General features: G+C 38.1%; 1 protein-coding gene across 3 annotated transcripts in view; it reads right to left on the bottom strand.

Annotated features, from left to right (window-relative positions):
* FILIP1 (filamin A interacting protein 1) overlaps positions 1-734 on the bottom strand; it is a 120,706-nt gene extending 119,972 nt beyond the window's left edge. For 2 of the 3 annotated variants that reach the window (XM_082481503.1, XM_082481504.1), the window contains exon 1: positions 611-734. The gene's annotated coding sequence lies outside the window, so the exon portion shown is untranslated. The remainder of the gene's footprint in view (positions 1-610) is intronic. The other variant, XM_082481505.1, reaches the window with a different exon arrangement.
* Between the last annotated feature and the right edge of the window lie 18,301 nt (positions 735-19,035).

Below are 19,035 nucleotides of genomic sequence, written 5' to 3'. Positions count from 1 at the left end.
AGGTCAGTCTTTAGGACGGTTGCATCGTACAGTTAATCAATCGAGCAGAGATTAATATTCGTTTTATGTAAATAAGTGCAAGAGGAAGAACCAAGAGCTGTTGTCACAAGGGCAGTACGAAAGACACCAGGTGTGCCTGCGCTAGAAGTTACTAAGGAAACAAAAGGTACAAATGCGTTCGGTCACGAAGTATTCAGTTAATTCAGTTACTGAATGGCTATTTCCTCTTACTTATCACACAGGCTGTCACTGGTTTTAATAGCTGCTAGACTATCACTGGTAAGGATTGATATGCATTCTATTCTTAAATGTTGGTTTGTCTTCTGTAAGCAGATATAAGCAAGATATGTGTCAAATTCTATAGACGCTTTTTCGTATTACTACTAGCTACTTGATTTTGCTTGTTTTAAGAACTGCAAAAGTTTTTTAAGCAACATTTTTCTGTGATGAAAGCGTAAAAAAAAATCTAAAACTTTTATCCCAGCTTTCATCTACTGACATTTCCAAATCATGCAGAAGATTGTCCATAGAAGGAAAGAGACAATAGTCACTGGAAAAGAAAATCACTTCTTTTAAAAAGAATGCATTGGAGGAGTTAGCTCAGTCTTACCTGTCAGCAACACGAACCTAGGAATATATCCTTTACACCGCAAGATCGCAGTAGCTCGTCCCACAGCACTACCACAGCAGTAGACTGATCCAGCCCAGGAGAACACAAAGAGAGAAACTTTTCCCACTTTTCTAGGTCCACCAGCAGCTGAAGTAATGAAGGAAATGGGGTACAGAAGAGAAGACCGGAGCTGCTTCCCGCAGAAATCCCAGGCAGGAGAAGTAGGAGGTATACTCTGCCTGTGTCTCACCCAGACTTTTGTTTAAAAGTTTTTTCAACTGTTGCTAGGTGGTGTTAGGCTTTGGCAGTTTAGTTCCCAGATTGTATTTCCCCTCTTCTGGTCTCTTCACACAGTGTTACAGCAATGACTTTGTTGAGCTCAGCTCGCTTGTGCTATATTTAACCAGTGTTCTCAGCAAGTCAAGCCTGTCAACAGCTGAGAAGTTTGGAGCAGGCTTTGCCGAGTTCCTCAGCTGCTGAATTATCAGTGGATGTAGCACCGCACAGCCCAGCTACTACATTCACTGGAAGATTGTGGGGAAACTGTCAAATCCTTTTAAGGGCTTCCAGTGACTTCACGGGGGTAATTACTATTTAAAGGACTAAGTACAAGATGTGTATTTAGGCATATATTTCAGACTGCTAGAGAAAGAATACTTGTGTTCACAGCAGATGAGTTCAATTATTTATACAGTGAGGATTTTCCTAGGACAAGTAGGAAGTTTATAATTTGAAAGGTATGTACTTCACTTGAGGAAAAATTACACGTGGGGAGAACTTTTTGCAGCATAACTTTTTACAGAGTTTAAATATATTAAGATGACACAGAGAAATTAATTAAAGGCTTGGGCTGGAAAGTTTTCAGTGTGATATTTATTCCAAAGACAACCTTTTTTTTCCCAGACCAAGCGCTTCCTACAGTAATTCCTACTCTGTCTCTAACTCTCACTGAAGAAGAAAAGGAAAGCCACATAAATGCCAATTTGTTTGATATGGGTATCCGGAACGCGTTGCTCCAGGGCTGTATACATTTTCATGTATCCACACTGGCTTCTGGATCTAATTACTCTTCCTAATTCTAAGCTGTAAGTCTCTAAATCAACAGACCAGCAGCAACATCGGGCAGCTTTTTAGCCCACAAACCACCATGATCTCAAGATTCTCCAAAGATGTTGCAGATATCAGACTCCAGAGTGAAGTTATACCATCTGATAGCAGAACAGCCCCTGTAAATGTCTCTGGCAAGGAAAATTCTTTACCCTGACAAGTCTGTTCTCATCTGAGCTGTGCTTCAGAGTGAAATGCAGAATGAGCCTCCTTTGGAAAGCTTTTCCCTAGTGACAATTTACCATATTCAACTAGGGTTAGATGAAGAAGGAAAGAAAGAAGAAAGGGAAGAAAAAAGCAGAAAGATGCTAAAAAATGTGTTTGTCAATATTTATAAAATGAGACACCCCAAACTTTCAGAGCAAAGGAAGGAGATTCAAGCAAATCAAAACAATGACGCTGAGTCACCATGCAAATAGTAGGATGGGTAGCAAAAGGGTATGATGCTCTTTATGGCAACTTCAAGATGCAGGAACCTAATTGGCCACAATTATATGAGATGCCAGGGAGTGAGTACAAGCCTATACGGGAAGCAGCTGTATGATTAGCTGTATCCTGGTGCTCTAACCCTGTCTCTGGAATGACTTCTGCTTGATCAACAAGGGTAAGTGTAGGGTACTGCATCTGGGGAGGAATAACCCCACGCATCAGTACAGGTTGGGGGCTGACCTCCTGGAGAGCAGCTCTGTGGAAAGGGACCTGGGAGTCCTGGTGGACAACAGGATGACCATGAGCCAGCAATGTGCCCTGGTGGCCAAGAGGGCCAATGGCATCCTGGGGTGCATCAAAAAGAGTGTGGCCAGCAGGTGGAGGGAGGTCATCCTCCCCATCTACTCTGCCCTGGTGGGGCCGCATCTGGAGTACTGCGTCCAGTTCTGGGTTCCCCAGCTCAAGAAAGACAGGGATCTGCTGGAGAGGGTCCAGCAAAGGGCTACGAAGATGATTAGGGGATTAGAACATCTTTTATATGAGGAAAGGCTGAGGAACTTGGGTCTCTTTAGTCTAGAGAAAAGAAGACTGAGGGGGGATCTTATTAATGCTTTCAAATACTTAAAGGGAGGATGCCAGAGGGATGGGAGGAGTCTTTTTTCAGTGGTGCCCATTGATAGGACGAGGTGTAATGGGCACAAGCTTGAACACAGGAAGTTCCATCTTAACATGAAGAGGAACTTCTTCACTTTGAGGGTAGTGGAGCACTGGCACAGGCTGCCCAGAGAGGTTGTGGAGTCTCCCACTCTGGAGACGTTCAAAACCCGCCTGGACGCTGTCCTGTGCAACCTGTTGTAGGTGACCCTGCTCTGGCAGGGGGCTTGGACTAGATGATCTCCAGAGGTCCCTTCCAACCCTGACTATTCTGTGATTCTGTGATTCTGTGTTGTTTTCTAAACAAGTAAGGAACAATGAAAAAATATTTTCATTCCCAAGGAGCTTATAAAGAGAAAATGAAGTAAATACCAGGTATTATGTCAAGTAACTGATATTTAGACATTGATGACACATTTATAAATACCTCAAATGCTTCCATCATGTCAAATATATTTTATTTTGGAGACCAAGTAATAATCACTAATTTCATGTTGTCCATTTCAATATTTGACTTGGACAGAATAGCTAGAATGCATAAAAATAGAAATACGTCTATTTTACAGAAACAGCTATTTGGAAATTTATTGTAGAAACAGACAATATATTGGCACAAAGTTTGGTGTTACATGCTTACACTTTGAACTGAAGTGAGTTACATATATCCACATTTTAAAGAGAACATCTAATTTTGTTCCCTCGTATAAAATTGACATACTGCAATCAGATGAGTAACTTTTTGACTATTCTGGCCTTAAGTTCTTGCTCAAAGTGCAATATTAATAGTACTTTATCCGTTCAACTACAATAAATCAGGCAAACAAAACAACTAACTTGGCTCATAAATCCCAGAGAAACCAAATGATTCTCAACATTTCTCTCCCATTAGTTAGTGGCGCATTCACTGAGTAGAAAACAATGCAACTTCTTAGGAGGCAATCTCTGCTGCCAGCCCTTGTGGGTGGGTTTCAATAGCGACCTGTTGATGCAAGTCTGTTCATTCTTGTACACTTGCAAACTTACTCCCCAGCTGGGCCCCATAGATATTAATCCTGTAACACAGTGGGATTTTCAGCAAAAATTTGAGGAAAATAATAGTGAATCAAAGAAAATATAAGGACTTCTAGCATAGGAAAGAGTGTAATTAATCTACATTACTGGAAGTGTAAAACTTTTAAATTTGTGCAGTATGAAAATGGTTCACATCTAAGTATTTCCCCTACTGAATGATGGAAAAAATAGTTATAAATAGTTAGGTTGTGGAGGCTGGGGAGTAAGAGAAAAAATGGAATCATGAAAGAGACTTTTTATTTTGGCATCCTACATTAGATCTCAATGTCAATACAGAGCATCATCTTAAGTCCTAGTGACATTCTACAACTAAGTCTTAAGAGAGACCTTCTTATAATTTCTGATAACTATGTTATCTCTTAATTAAGCAACCAGGATACTACAGTTCAAAGTAAATACTTCTAAGAATTTTTTTTATGGAAGCCAATGCTCTCAGCATTATTTCCATCAAAACACCAAAGGCCAGAGCAATGCAAAGCAAAAGGAACAAAATCTGGCTCTAGAGATTGAACAAGACCAGCAGCAGGACCTGTTGCCATTTTTGGAGATAATGTTAGTCACAAATACAGCAGAGGGGTTGTCATTGTTCACACTATCATATTTCTCTGTACTGACTTTACTAGAAAATGGAAGAAAAATTTTTATAACCTGAGCCGCTCTAGAGAAGTTCCAGGCTTGATGCAGAAATTACTGGCAGAAAATCCATGATTTTTTATAGAGAAGATCAAAACAGATGTCTTCTCCTGACCTTACTGGTCCCTATTGACCTTAAAATGTGTGCCTGCAAATAAGCTTCTTATGGAACACATACTATAGTATTACTATACAATTTTTATTTCAACTATCATACACTGTACTGTACAAATATATCTCATTCTTTTAAGTCATAGTGGCATCCAGAGATACAGCCGTCTACCTTTGTCGTTTTCAAATATTTTATATCATAATTAACTGGACCAATATATTAGAAAAAAAATCTACCTAAATAGGCTTAGATTTTCTTAACTGTACATCCCGAGGAGCTCGGGTCATCAGTATGTCAGTTTCTAAAAGATTAATTTTTCGTTTGCTTGAAGGGTAGTGCACCATAGTCTTCTGACACCCTGTCACTTCCATAAAAGCTATATTATTTTAGATTGTGCTACTGCTTTTAGCTTTGTTTTGGCTTTACAGTATAACTTCCACTACTTTACAAGATGTTGGAAGGGAGGGTGTTTGATCATGTTTTGATTAATCTGATCTTGGCTGCACCCCCTCAAATCTATGTTTTGAGAGGTTTTTTAGAACCAAAGAAAAAAACACATTTCTGCCATTCAGCTCATAGATTTAGTTTAGTTGTCTATTTTATAATCTTGAAAAATTAATGAAACTAAAAAAACTTTGTGACATTCCGCAATCCAAATATTTTCCCAGATATGTAACTTCTTTTCCTAATAAAACCATGTAGAATTGAAAAGTGAATTGCATAATTAACACTGCTATTTATATTTTCCTTACACTATTTACTCCCTTTTTTGACATCTGCAAAACATATGCCATTAATCTTAATTTTGCTAGTGGTAAACATGTCAGATATATAAAAAAAAATTCTTGCCACAGTCACAAACCTCCAGGAACACTCACTGGAGTTTTATAGTCTTTCCTGTAATAGTTTTGCATGCTTTATCAGTGAAATAAAAACAGGGTGTCTTTCATTTTGATTCTTCGTGTACTGTCTTTATCTAAATTCTGTCTTCAAAAAGCATTTTTGGCTTTTTTCTTTTTGGTGGGGTTTGTTTTTTGTTTTTTTTTTTTTTTGTAATTTTAGTGAAAGAAACATATTAAAAGACTTGGCCATTTCAGTTATTTTCAATTTTGTTTTTCTCCATTGTGCCATCAAAAATAATGCAATTTCCGAAGTCTTCTTCAAATGAAGTGAGGTGAAATTCAAAGATTACTTGAGACAGTTAGATACATAGCCACATCAAGAACATCAGGTGGCCCCATCAGACTTAGAGGAGCACACCACTGTCTACAAAATATGACAGAAAAAATAGTGATAACTTTAGAATCACGTTTGGACACTTTTGAGACCAAAGCCCTAGAACCTGGCTCTCACTTACAGTTGGGTCAAATGGAGATGTTCTGAAGCACAGTTCTGGAGGAAAGTGCCAACTCAGACCTCTGGAAATGGAGTGAATCATCTTATTTGCTTCGCTGCCACACCCCAGGAGTGGTATGCAACTTGCTTAAAGACTATGATAAAAATGAGCTGAACATGGATTAATTGCTTTTAAGGCCAGAATAAACTATTTTCAGAATCTAATACAGCCTCCTACACAGGAAAGGCTGTGGAATTTTCCTCATGCAAAACAGCAAGTTGCAGTGAATTAAAGCACGTCTTTTAGAAAGATTATATAAATCAAATACGGTTAATTTGCCACAGCAACATATAATGCAGACCAACAGTTAATTACACTTACTGTTTTAAGCAGATCAAAACTTTGCAATTTATTTCCAGTATGATGTTGGCTGAATAGCTCGTAGCCCATGAGGTGGCTAGTCAGCGGCCTTCAACCTCTCTCAATTTGTTCAATTCTAAAAATGTTCCTGCGGAGATTAACAACCCTGCAGAGAAAATCCAAGCCTACAGGAGCTAGATGTGTTTTTCCTGGGTTTTGTGGCCCCCTTGGAAAAATAGTGCACAGATGTCCTTGGACCACAGAGTGAAAACAATTCTACACTACTTTTCCCTATGTAGGTAATTAAAAATTATAATCAAGTCAGTTCTGAGCCTTCTCTGTGAAGGGACTCAATACAGTGAACTTCTTACTGTCCCTTAGTAGATATTTATATATTATGAAAGAACCCATTCAAATTACCCAGAGTTGTTAAGAAATAATTAAGCAAATAAGCAAGCACCCTACTTTTCTAATGCTGTACCATTAGGTTATCCATCAGATAAGTACGGATAAATACAGATAAAAATAGAATACTGTTTTGAACCTTAAATATTTCCTTGAAAGGACACCCAGAATATGTTTCATGAATAATCCTATGATGAGATGTTGCACTGAATGAAAATAGTCCTGTATTTTCTCAAGATTTGTTTGTGCACTCTTCAACCCTGAAGGAAGTCCAAAAGAATTGCTACAGATTTTTGTAATGTAATTGAAATATCACCTTCTATTTAATATTAGTATGAATTTTACTTTTATAAAGATCTATCAAAAGGAAAAACCACTCAGAAAGGAACATGAAGATATCAGCTACAAACAGGTAATTATCAGTAGCACACGCAAAGAATATTATAAACGTTTGCTTTTAATGAAACAAACACAAACTTCACTCACACTTTTAATGGAGTAAGACCAAACAAAACATTCTTCTCCTTGTAGTTCAACTTAATTGTGTTCAATCTACTTAGCACACTGTCTTTTCAGAAAATCTAACAAGCTGTGAACCAGAAAACTGTAGCTTGATTAGAGTCAGTAGATCAACATTTATTTTACACCAGTGAAGGCTCTGTCCATTTATCTTTAAGATGGCTTCAATTCTTTCTGCTGTCTTTCCTTCCATTTCCTTCAAGTCCGACAGCTTGAAGGAAAAGTGGGATTATCAAATAGATGCAATTCCATTATTGTAATTATGTAACTGTACAGATATTGACAGAACTTGGTAAGATCCCTCTGCTGTAGATGTGCTCTTTACCAGATCTCTCCTCTCCATATAAATGAGCCATCTTCAAATGAAATGCAGCAGTCTGAGGTGAAATACGGCAGTCTTCATAAACTAAGAATATTACACTATAAATATGCAGGCCAGGAGTAATAGAATGTTTTCTCCAAACAAATCAGATCATCTGAATGTATTATTAAAGCTGTGACACATAAGGACTAGATCACCAAGAACACCACCCTTATCCTTGCGAACACGCACTATTGGATGTCCATAGGAGGTGAAGCTCTGGTTTTGAATCTCCAAGAATACAGTGCCACCTATCTATACGTCAGGGTTAATTCATGGTAGACGGTGGGAGAGGATGGGGAGAGGGGGCTGTATTTCTTGCACCCAGTTCTGCACCATCTGTTGCTCCCACACTTGGTTTCCTGTGGGCTGAGGGGAGGCTGCTTCCACTGCACATCCCCAGACTGCAGCTCCGTTTCCCACAGACTCTGGGTTCTGTCATCAACTCAGTGCCATTTACATGTTTCAGTTCAAGTTCTGACTGGTTTTACCTTACTCCACTTAAAAGCCTGTAAGTTAAGACTCATATCATTAGTACTCCTGCAGATTTTATTGACAGAAGCCTAAACTCATTATTACATTATTTGTGGACCTGTAGAACTTGAATTGCTGAGGAGAAAGGAGTGGCTAAAACATGTAGAAGCATCCTGATAGCTTCAAAATAGGTACCTGCCTGGAGTTCTCTATCTAGGAAAGGGTGGCCTGGCAGGAGCAGCCTTTCCTAATTTTGTTTCCCTGGAAGCCTCAGGACAAGACAGCCTAGAGATGAGCCTCAGATGTACTCCAGATGTAAATAAGAGCCCAAGTGACTTTTTCATGAAGAACTCTTTCCAGTCCCATGACCAAACTGTACAAATACACCTCTCAAAGATAGCCATAACTTTGCAAGAATAATTTGTGTGCACTGAGCAGGAGAACTAGAGGGAAGGGATAAGGTATTTAGATGCAGGCACAAGTCCATGCTTAAGGAGCATCTCCACAAGGGGTTTTGAAATCCAAGATTATAATCTCCATGAAGTATCAAAGACATATAAATATATAAATGTAAAGAAAAAGAGGGTATATGCAAAATAGCTTACTTCTGTCAAACTGTTCAGCAAATAATAGGTCCTGTTTTCCAGATATCTCTGAACATTTGCCTTAAATCACACTTTATGGTTTTACTTTCACAGATGTGGGGAAGAAGAATCTGTTGAAGCACTTCTTTCTACTTCCTATTATTTAAGAATTTGGTGAACAATAATGAAGATGGCTCAGTTAAATTGCTGTTCAGTTCACTTCCATGAAGAGACATTGCTTGCCAGTGACACTCAAAATTAAAATGGTCTTTCAAAACACCTTGATTTTAAGCAGTGATGTTTCGAAGAGTTCTCTAAGCACACAGTTTACTGGGAAATGTTAGGAGAGACTTCTTTTGCCTTTTTTATTGCCAGTTGAAACGGCAGGAGAATTTAGATAACAAAATTTTAACAGTAACAAGTGAGGATGAAAATAGGAAATTTAAAAAAAAAAAGCTTTTATTGCTTTAGGGCCATTTATGCCGCAACTTTTCCATATTAGCATATAAACTTTCTGTATATTTTGGCACTAAATCTATGCAACTACCTTTTTTTTTTTTTTTTTACAAACTGCAGGAGGATATGTATTTTTAAAACATATCTATTGGAAAACATTTTCTGTAAAAAACCACAAATGTTACTCCTGTTATTACCAGTCAGTCAGTAAAGAATCATAGAATCATAGAATTGTCGAGGTTGGAAGAGACCCTTGGGATCATCAAGTCCAACCATCTACCCTACTCTACAAAGTTCTCCCCTACACCATATCCCCCAACACCACATTAAACTTCTCTTAAACACATCCAGGGGTGGCGATTCAACCACCTCCCTGGGCAGTCTATGCCAATGCCCGACCACTCTTTCTGTGAAAAATTCTTTCCTAATGTTCAGTCTAAATTTACTCTGTTGGAGCTTGAAGCCATTCCCGCTTGTTCTGTCATTAATTACCTGTGAGAAGAGACCATCACCAACCTCTCTACAGTGTCCTTTCAAATAGTTATAGAGAGTGATGAGGTCTCCCCTCAGCCTCCTCCTCCCCAAACTAAACAGTCCCAGCTCCTTCAACCGCTCTTCATATGATTTGTCTGCTAGGCCCTTCACCAGCTTCGTTGCCCTCCTCTGCACTCGCTCCAGCACCTCGATATCTCTCTTGTATTGAGGTGCCCAAAACTGGACACAATACTCGAGGTGTGGCCTCACCAGTGCTGAGTACAGGGGCACAATCACCTCCCTACTTCTGCTGGCCACGCTATTTCTAATACAAGCCAGGATGCCGTTGGCTTTCTTGGCCACCTGGGCACACTGCCGGCTTCAGTAGTTGGAAACACAGAAAAAGTTTGAACTATAACATATTTGGACTGAATATTAAATCTGCCATCTTCACTCTGACTACAAAGCACCATGCTAGAACATCACCAATGGGAGAATTTAGCACTAAAGTAGGAAGAGGAGACCAGGATCACATCAGTATGTGACTGACTGAAACCGTATGCTCATAGCGCTAAAGAGCAAACTGACAAATATAACCCCTTTTCTTCAACATATATTGACTATGCAATTGCTTAGAAAATCCATCTGAATCAAAACCTACGATGCATGTCCAATACGTGCCTACTAACACAAATTACTGAGATGAAACCCCCTCTAAGTTAGAAGAAACTACTTGAGGTTCCTCTCAGTCCTTGTACATAAGAATGCAGTTTCTCAGAGAAATCAAAATAGTGATGGGAGGTGAGATGGGGAATCTCTAGGGAACAGGGACATGTGCTATTTCACAGTGCAGAAATCAAGAGAGGAGACACAGAGGAACCTGAATCTGCAGTAGCAAGAGCACTGAAGAATGCCTCCTTGCAAGGCACTTCTTCCTAGAAAATGAAAGCGAGACAAATACAGAAAGTGCCTTAAACATTCTGCATCCACTAACTATTGGCTTTCAGGACATAAGCAACCTCAACAAAACAAGGTACATACTAAGTCAAATGTAAGGAACAGTCACTACTGACAGCAATGTAGGTTTTCTCCTTTTTCATTACGTGTCTAATTAAAGTAGATCTATATTCAGCTAATTCCTGAGCACCCCTTCTTTCAGTACTCAAAACCATAACAGCACAAAGACTGCTGAGCAGAGAAGCCAGAGCTAGACTGGCTAAAGAAATTTGTGAGGAATTGATACTATTTACTTTATTGGGCCACCTTTCTCTTTACAAATTAATAATATTGCTACTTTCTACTTGCAATTTCATATTTCTTTAAAAGATGCCACAGAATCAGGCCACAGCTGATATTGCGAGGGACCTCTGGAGGCCATCTCATCCAATCCTTCTGCTCGAGCAAGCTGACCTACAGCAGGCTGCCCAGGACCGTGTCCAAATGGCTTCAGAATATCTCTGAGTATGGAGTCAACACACAAAATTAACAGTACATCAGAGCAGATTTAATCTCACCTAAATCAGCCATGAAGTTAGGTATACAATCTGAGCTGGTTGTTTATGCTCCCTCTATAGTCAAAGTGAATAATTTCATCCAGAGGAGATGATTAAACAATCATTTTTGGATGGTCCGAGTAATGTGAGAAGAATCCAGTGTGCAGCACAATTCCATATCTTATATTTATCATTTTTGCAGTGTAATATTTTGTATTAATTTCATTAGTATATCCAGTAGTATATCCATGTGCTATTTCATGTAACACATTTTTAAGAAGAAAATAAAGTCTAGGTTCAACAAGAAAATAAACCAGATGATATTTTTTTTCCTGCAAATTCCTGAAATTCTGGCTATTTTTATATTTTAAGGACTCTTGTGTGTCAAGACCTAAGTCTTCATAGTTAGCATATAGCTAAATAAAACAGGGCCAGGCAGCAAGTTGCACTGCTGGTTGTTCAAACAAGCGCTTCAGGTCTTTCAACAGCAAAGAGCACAACATCTAACTGCCTTTGAAACTCAATGTTTAACTGTCTAAGAAAAGTCCAAAGAATCTCTTGAACTACACATTTAACTGATACTGAGGAAACATATGATTTAATTAATATTCAGAGCTGATATATTTTGTGCTACTTCTGGTCTATTATCCCTAGAATCTACATTAAGCCTAAGATTCCTTTAACCAGAAACAGATCTCTTTTTGGCATATATTACCCTCACATTCCTCCTTTTACAGAAGGCAGGAGGCCAAGATTTTTAAGTGTTTTGTGCTCCCTCCCACATATATACCTTTAAAAATTGAAGCTTACTTTATTTTGTCATGTTTTTCCCACAGCTCTTTCATATTAAGCAGTTTTTCTTTCTCCCTCAGGTCAAAGTAAATCCTTCTAGAAAGTCAGGAAGACACTCATGAATCTCAAATTATTCTTCTATATTTCTGTCAAAAGGATGCCCTCCAGATCATCCACTTAGTGCTTCTGCATTGCTTGCTTTTTAGTGTTGTATGTATGGTAGGGTGGGATATAAAAAATTACCAGCAAATAAAAAATCTCCAGGGCACCATCACGAAGACTCTTCTAGGGACAGTTTACCCTTCAGAAAACAAGTAATAGATAAAAAGCTAATAATCTCCAGACCATAGTGACATAGCCAGGAATTTACTCAAACAGAATAGAACAATGTGACTATTTTAAGTTAAAAACAAGACAAATCAGAAAAACATTGCAAAATAAGTAAAATAAATAATTTTCAACAGAAGGTAACAAAGTACTGAAGAAGAACCTGAGCACATGAAGAAAAGGTTCATTCCGCTGTAGCTGAAGGATATGGGTGATTTGTCACATACAGCTGTAGTGCTTTATAAGACAAAGAACCCAAAAGAATTGCTTGTTAGTCAAAGAAGGCAGAAAATCTGATGAAGAGCTCCGTATCCTTCACCTTAAATATTGGTAGGAACTGTACCTTCTCTACTAAGGAATAAGCTGACAAATCTGAGAGAAAAAGTTCTTCAGAAACAGCCAAACTAATCATTCAACCAGGAAAGGGAAGAAAATAGAAAAAGGTCCTGATGCACACAAGAAAAGAAACCAGTGGGAAGGTGGGATGGGCAGTTAGTGTACCCAATTTATTGTAGCAGGAGCATAGAAGTTTCAGCTATGAAGGCAGTCTAAGAACCTAACTAGATATAAATGAGTGTTTTGTGCAATCAGTTTGGCTTACACTACCAGATGACAGTCATCATTAAATGTAAGTGTCTCCAAATCCAAAATTAATAAACACTCTTTAGTAGGAGCATGAGTTTCAAGCCTTTACCTGCACTGAGGTTTATTTCCACCATTCATAACAAAAAACAGGGCTGTCATATAAAGCAAGAGACAGCCACCAAGATAGATCTTTAGCTGCAAACATGGGATTTGATTTTTTTGATACATATATTTATAGGAAGAGATATAAAGACATATAATAAACCAATTTGCCCCCAAACATCTAAATGAACTTCAACAATCATTAAAGCAAAAGACATGCTCATGGATTATTGTAATATCAGAAGAGAAATATGATGAGAAATAATAAAGTAAAATAGTGAGGAATTTTAAATAGTTTTCTGTAGTGATAATTGAAGCCAGTTAACTATTACACTGAAGTAGAAAGTAGCTTCCTATGAACACAGATTACTGTAAACACTAACTTCACTCAGGCCCAAGAGAATGACTTTAATTCAAGATGTTGAAACCCATCTGAGGGCAACATTCATTTCTAAAAGACCAAAATATTGTACAAATGTTGTGTCTTCAAAACATTTTCTTTTTGGAACAGAGCAACAGAGAGGAATGGGCAGCGTATTACCATGTACAGTAAAGGTGATGGGCAAGCAGTGTGTATACTTTCCATCTGTTTCCACATGAATACGCATTTTACATCTTGTCACTCATAGGATGAACCTAATCACTGTGTTCAAACTGCAAAGGAAATATTCTTTGCAATCCTTCAAGAAGTACAGAAAAAATAGACAGAGAAAAATACAGAAAATAACTGTTTTGCATTTGTTAACCAGCATGTTTGGCGTAGGTCTTAGGAACAACAGAATGCACCAGGCAGCAGCAAAGAGGCAGTCACTGGAGCTGTGAGACCTGCACAGTACAGCAGTACATCACAAGCCTTTCACACCCTGTGAAGACCTAGCACAAAGCGAACCTGGACAAACTCTCTATTTAAGCGTAGTTGGTAATCTGTATAACACTCCTGGGCAACGAAACTACTGATCTTAAATCATCAGGATGCTAGAGGTGGAACTGAGTTGGGTGTAGAACAAGAGCTATGTATGAAAAGTTGTATTAGGATGGTAGGAAAGGATACAGCTCCTCACCAGCTGCCTGCTACACGTTTTTCCTCTTGAATGTAAGGGATTTTCCAGTAGTTGAGTGGAGTGGACTCACAGAAAGGCAAAGGATGGCTAGAATTTGAAGTTACAAGTAGCACTTGACTGCACAAAGAGCGAGAGCCTCCTCTGTGCTGACAAGGACACAGGCGGGACTAGTCACCCTCAAGAAAACACTACACCCTAAAGAAAAAGGGACTTTCTTCCTAGTGAAGAGAAGCATCTCCTTACTTTGAGATCTTTCTCCATCAAAACCACTAAAACCTTTACAGAGGCACTGTGGGAAGAGGTCCTTCTGCTACTGTCTTCAGGTCATGGACAGAAGCAGGAGGCTTTTTAGTGAACACCCTCTGACTGTTCAGTCACTCTTTTTTTTTGTTACCACTGATTCCCTGCTTTTTTCTTTAATCCCAGTGAGCGTATATCCTTCTATTCTATCCCAGATTTTTTTCCTGGATACATTACAAGAATGAATGGAAAAATAGATTACTCCAAAAATACTAAGATCTGTGCTTTAGAGAGATTCCACAAAGAACAAAATCTAGTCCAAACATATATGGGTCATATAAACTTTAAACCCTTTTATAGAACTGAATATGCACATCTCTCTATTCTTTTATGTAAATATTTCTGACATCCCAGATCTTGCCTCAAGTTTCTTCAATGAATAAGTAAGTACAAGAGAAGGCAGAAGAATGTTTTCCATGTTTTCAATAATTCTCCAACATCATTACCTTCACGAATTAGAATTTTGTAAATATTATGAAATTACCTCGTTACAACAGAATAAGCACACCTATAGCAAACTCTATTTATACGAACAACTTCAGAAACAAAGACACTAGATTGTTGTTTTTTATACTGTTTGAGTAAAATAAAAATAGATGAGTTAAAGCATATCAAAGGAAAAGGAGAGGCACTAAAATGCTGTTCTGAAAGACCACTAATGAGCAAACCCTCCCAAATTCCTCTTCTTTGACTTCACCACAACCATTAAATTAATTCCTCTGGAATGTAAACAGGTTTGTCTTCTGTTTAGCTACCAACAAAATCAAGTCAGCCTTCACCTGACCTTTGCAAAAAATGGAATCACAGTGGTCCAGTTCCCCTGGACTGCTCAGAGCTTCTAAAGCTTCTCATTCTTTCTGTGGTACACCTTGTGGTAAAACAGCAATGCACTATTTGTTAAAAAAACAGTATGGCAGTTCCCCAGTTAACTTCTATTACTTGTCTAGCTCCACCAGTTTAACAAACTGTATATTGCAACTTTTCATTGTGTATTATAATACATAACTACTACTCAAACTCTATCTCACAGCTCTAATTCAGGATGCTAACAGTTACACAGAAATACATTTTATTATTGGTCAGAAGAAGAAATCCCACAATTGCACATTAGTGTGGCTGTGACAAATCTGACACCTGAAGAGAAGACACTTCAGATTAGATATTCCAGTTTAAGAAAACTTCAGGGGAGTTTTTGTAACTTTGTGCTTCAGCCAATGCACTTCACATTACATGGAAGAAAATTCCAACCCTAATGAGCTTGACATAACTATGCATTATACAGTAAGTAGAAAGATGTCAATAAAATGCAGCTAAAAACTTGCCCCAATTTATTCATTTGGTACCAAACACCTATTGATTTAAAAGAGTTTTGCATCTCAAACCTGAGGAATTTCTAGGGGAAGGAGGGGCAAGCAGGGGCAAGCAGGCTCTTTCCCCCATGCACTGATTCGAGCAGCAAGAGAGAGCTCCCATCATCACTATACATGATATCCATACCATGGATCATATACATTATGATCAACTTGGGATTCAGCTCTACTAATACAGAAATATGTAGTGTTCATGAATGCTTGTGAGCTAGTTGTCTGGTCTCCCTGTGCTGTTGAGAGAAACAAGCGTTTCTAAAGTGTAGATCCTCTCCTACTTATACAGTTGGTGAAATCACTCCCTAGAAGCGTATATTTCTCTCCGCTGATCATAAGATGCTTAATTTAAATCAGATGTCCCTGACATCTGGAATTAGATGACATGATTCTCACCCTTACTGTCTTAACTTTTGCTTTGAGATCCCAAGTATCTGTTTGTACCTCTGAAAACAAAACTGCATTTCTTTCACAAATGTGAAGTTTTCATTTAAGCATGTATTTTAAACAGCTGATTTTCTGTTCTCCATTTTCATTAAATTAAGCAGCCCTATGTTTTCCATTTTTACTTCAGCTCCTCTGTCTAGCCAGAAAATCATGCCATAGATAGTGAAGGCTACTGAGACCTACTGACTAAAGGTCAATAGAGATATGTACCTTGGGAATAAATGCACTTAGCTAAGCTAGTAATGGTTTTCTCCAAGTTTTAACCCAACTTTTCTACTTGAACTTGATCTTGATGTAAACTAACTCTGTGGTCATGCTTATATCAGCTGAAACCAGTATAAACAAGGAAGGACATACCACAAAATATCAAAAACTCTTGAAAGCATCCTCGTTATCTCAATAAGGTTTAATGAGTCTGATCCAAACCTTATTTACATCAGATCTTTATAAAGAACACTACATCATACTCATGTATGCAAAAACAAAAACAAAAAAGAAAGAAAGAAAGAAAGAAAGAAAGAGAAAAACCCAGAAGATAATTAAATTGCCTCAGACAGACTTATGTTGGTAGCAGACAGACTTACCATGCTGTATTAGTTAGCTACATTTGTATATGTATGTCCTAGTACACTATATAGTAGATGTTATACTACTATACCAGTGTAGAATGAATGAGAGCGACTGGTAAAAAAAACAATTATGTTTATTATACCTGAATTTGAATAAGACTTTTTTAGGTTAATCCTAAAGAGAATAAAACTGAAAATATCATCTATTTTTTAATTTTTTGCTTACATATCCTAATGACAAATATTAAAAGCATATGGGATGAAAAGCTTCTTCCTGTAGTGGTTCACTGAAGAGTTTGACTACTTTCTTGCCTACTACTTGCCTTGCATTCATTAAAAAAGCTGCCTCCTGGATTTGAAAGACATTTATGCCACAAATGGAGGATTTCCACCATGAACAGCTCTGGAGACTGTATCTCTCCACTACTTGCTGGTACCATTACCAACAGCCCACGTGAGCTACTTATCACCTAACTGTAATAACTATAGTTATTATTACGATTCCTTTGTTCAGAGAAACCTATGTCATGCAGCAGAAACTGTGGGAAAGTTTAACAAGAACAGCTCCCTTTCTTGTTTTGTAGGTGCCACTCAGGAACAACATTTCTTTTCTGTTGCCAGACCTGTCAAATACCTTACGCAGAGCATAATACTCATTTGACAGGAGTTTCAGGTTCTCCCACTGCTGTACCTCCATCTCAAAGACCAATAGTTGCCTGTCACAGCCACTCACCTGCCCCAGCACTGAGCACACCATGTGCAGCTGGCTGGCCTGTTCCAGCTGTACATTGGCCTAGTGCTACAGATTGACAGGGACATCACTCAGCGCAGTCCTAGGCTTGCAGAAGCCCCCCTGGCAGTCACAGTCCCAATCTAAAACTTTATGCTTGAAGCCCTCTCCACTCTATGGTAGGACGTGCACATATCATGGACCTTATGGGTAGGCTTTTCCCTACTCTAATGAGGCAATGTAGCATCCAGAAGCTGACATACTGGGATAGTACAAAACTGAGACCAAGCTTGGCCTTTCCTCACCTTAAATACTGTCAGGATTTTTTAGTCTAGTAAAATGGAAAAGGACTACACAGTTTGCTCAATGTAAGGATTATTTTGTCTATTTAACACAGGTCAGAAATAAATTTTTTTTAGGAACATAAACTAAAAGCATCTACAAACAAGACTTATAAATAAGTAAAATTTGATTTTTATCAAGACTCTTGAGAAATTTAAAGACCAAATTTTCCCTCATTTATGAAGGTGAATCAGCAAGAGCTATACGCCTGTACAGAATTGGTCAGAATTGGGGCCATTACTAATAAGACAGGCCTTTGGGCCACAGGCATTGTGAGCAGAACTCAGGCATTTGAAAACTAGTTTCTCATGGATATTTTCTCTCATTATGAAGCCATCACAGCAACTGGTAAACTGAATAGGCTTTGTTATAAAAGTCCCAGGGGCCGCAGTACTCTTGGTAGAGATATACTGAGGCTGCAAATTTTGGTTGTGAGGCCGGATTTCAAGCACACTAAAGTTCATGCATAATTGTTTTCAGGATGTATTCCCATTCTAAACATGGGGAACATTTGCAAAATTCCTAACTGGAAATGAGTGTTGAACATCATCAGGGTTTGGTGTTATTCATCTCCAGGGTTTTAACTGAGACCCATCTGTAGCTGTAAGTCAAGGCTGGATACAAATGGAAGAACCGCAGAAGAAACCTTACATTGTGTGAGTGCAATGCACTCACAATTCCTTTGTCATCTGTCCCCATTTTTAATATTACTAAATTTTCCAGAGATCATTTAATGAGTGTATACACTGCTAGCCTGAATTAATAAACTAGCAATTACTAGCACGCTGTTACTAAAACAATATTCAACTATCATATCTTATGTCCTGCCCTTACAGTGATACCATTAAAAGTTGTACAGGACATTATTTGTTATGACTTGAAAACAAAAAGATTTACTGTGGTGCAGAAATACTTACTGATTTTCACATCAGTCTGTATGGATTATTAGTGTTCTGCACCTTTCCACAGTTCCTAAATGACTATATAATGCCATCTAGTGGTATAGGGCTTAAGTTATTTTGAAAACCACTAAATTTAGATTAAAGTTTGTCATTTAGGATGTCTAATTGTCGAACTTGTGACTAAAACCATTGCAACTATGACTTTGGTGTTTAAAATAAACTGATCCTCTAAACTTAAAGATTTTAAAGCTCATTATTATCGATTTTGATTTCAAAGCATATTACAATCCATTTATAGCAGGCACAATAATTAACCAGTTATTTAGAGTCTCAGGGCAAATATAAAGCACCCATTCTGACTCATGACTGATACAAATACATTTCAGCTATCACTGAAAGAAAACAAAAGGTGCATAGCAAAAAAAATAACAATAAT

The sequence above is a fragment of the Vanellus vanellus genome (genome assembly GCF_965231255.1).
Source record: "Vanellus vanellus genome assembly, chromosome: 3".
In the NCBI taxonomy this organism is placed as follows: domain Eukaryota; kingdom Metazoa; phylum Chordata; class Aves; order Charadriiformes; family Charadriidae; genus Vanellus; species Vanellus vanellus.
Note: the sequence above shows the minus strand (reverse complement) of the source record. Positions and strands in the feature narration are given on the sequence as shown.